We start from the raw sequence: 2069 nt of genomic DNA, 5'->3' as shown, positions 1-2069 counted from the left end.
TAAGGCCGCGTCAGCAGCGTTCGCGTCGGAGGTAGAAGGACGGGGCTCTGCCTCAACAGACCTCTTAGTTCTCTTCCTCGGGTGACCATCTGATGCCGCCCCGACTAAAACGGCCTCTTGCCCTTCTGCCCTGCCACGAGACCTTTTTCTCCCATCCTTCTTTTTTTTGGACTTCGAACCCTCGGAAGTTGCATCGATGGAAGCAGACTCTTCGGGAGGAACCTCGTCAGTCGCTCCCACCTTAGTCATTTTGGTCTTTTTCTTCTTCTTGGGACCAGAAGTAGAAGTCTCTGCCTTGCCCCCCTGATCGGTTGCAATAGGGCCCTCCTCTCTGGAGGCTCCTTCTCTGGAGGCCCCTTCTCGGGAGGTTCCACCACCTTCAGAAGTGACGTCAACTCCGGAGTTAGACGGTCCCTGAGGATCGACTTTAGTCGACTTCTTCGGGAGCCGTTGTAATTTTCTTTTTAACAGAGCGCTTAGATCCGAAACTCCGTCCATTTCTCTGGCTTTGTCGAGAAGTCTCTGTTTTTTGCGAGTTAACAAAGGGAGGCGCGATTTGCGAGGACCTAGAACGCAAGGAAGCCTCGACTCCCAATCAACTGCAAAAGCAGAGAATCAACATGAAAAATCGCAAAAGGAAACTCGAGTTGGCCCTAAAAACAATCAGCAGGCTTACCTCTAGCGATCCTAGCTTGCTGACGACGTATCCACTCCCGACTAAGATCCGGCCAACAAAGATGACTATGCGCCGCGATCGCTTGAGCACTTTCGAAAAACTTCTCGGGGTAGGCGATCGTATTCGGATGACGAACTGCAAATACAAGGATAAGAAAAGTTAGGACTAACGACTAAAACGAAACTCCAACAGACGAGTCTCTACCGAGTTGCCGGTTCCACAGAACGCATGTTCATCAGATTTCACAAAGAAATACGCGCGTTGCCAATCCTGCGTCTTATTTGGATGACCGGTCAGGATGTTGTAGTTCGAACGCATTTTCACCGAGAAGATCCCGTTTGGCTCCGCCTTCGTGAAAGTCAACTCCTCGAAGACCCTCACGCTCTTCGAGATGTCCATCTCAGCTGCCATTACCATTAGCATGATGGCTATTCGCAACGACCCGTTCAAAAGTTGAGAAATGGCAATGTCTCGGCGGAATGCGTAGGACGTCACTAACCGGGGAATCGGGAACCATAGCTTCGTATGATCCCCGAAATAGGACTCATACACGCATTTGTAACCAACCAGAGGCGACCAGGGACGCTGCTCGGCAGACGGGATGATGTAAGTAACGCCAGCACCACCCTTAACAGATTTATCACGGTATGATGAGAAGCAGAAGATCCAAACACGTTCCCCCACGACTGAGCCCGCAGGGCCCGTAGCAGTCCGGGTGGCAGCGGAGCAAGCTCTTCGAAGATCCCACCAGGATGGTAAACAGTTGGGCGACAGTCTATCTGGTCGAAACAAACTCTCTCGCGGACCTGTCTCAAAGGAGTCGGAGACCGATCAGACTCATCAGTGTCGCCACGTTCGGAGCCAGTCGCAGTATCGCCTTGATCTCTTCCTCTATCCTCACTTCCGCTCGCATCTGTCGCCACGTTTGGAACCAGTTGCAGTATCGCCTTGATCTCTCCCTCTATCCTCACTTCCGCTCACATCACTGCTCCCGACTTCAACACGATCGGCGTCTTCATCACGAATCATCCTATGAGCATCAGTGACCAAAAGACGCTGAGATAGAGTCATGTTTTCCGTGTCCCGAAGAGCATCGCGATGAATCAAGTCGAAATCGTCCAGAGGACTACCGGTCGCCGACACATCTCTGGTCGGACTCGGAGAATCTGCGACGTCCTTCCCTTTCTCTTCTCGCGACAATCGACTTCTCGGAGGCATGTTCCTTAATTCAGGGGACGACTACAACTGCCGAACGATACCAACGAGTCTATACGAAGAAAAACCTATCTAGAGAGAGAAAGCAAAAGTAGAGAGAATGGAGCGAGAACGGAATACCTGAATCTGCAGAGAAGAATGACGAAAGCAAAGGAGAGAGGTCTATTTATAGCAAAAA

Source organism: Brassica oleracea, chromosome C9, assembly GCF_000695525.1.
Source record: "Brassica oleracea var. oleracea cultivar TO1000 chromosome C9, BOL, whole genome shotgun sequence".
In the NCBI taxonomy this organism is placed as follows: Eukaryota; Viridiplantae; Streptophyta; class Magnoliopsida; order Brassicales; family Brassicaceae; genus Brassica; species Brassica oleracea.
The sequence above is the reverse complement of the archived record's forward strand: the minus strand, read 5'-3'. Positions refer to the sequence as shown.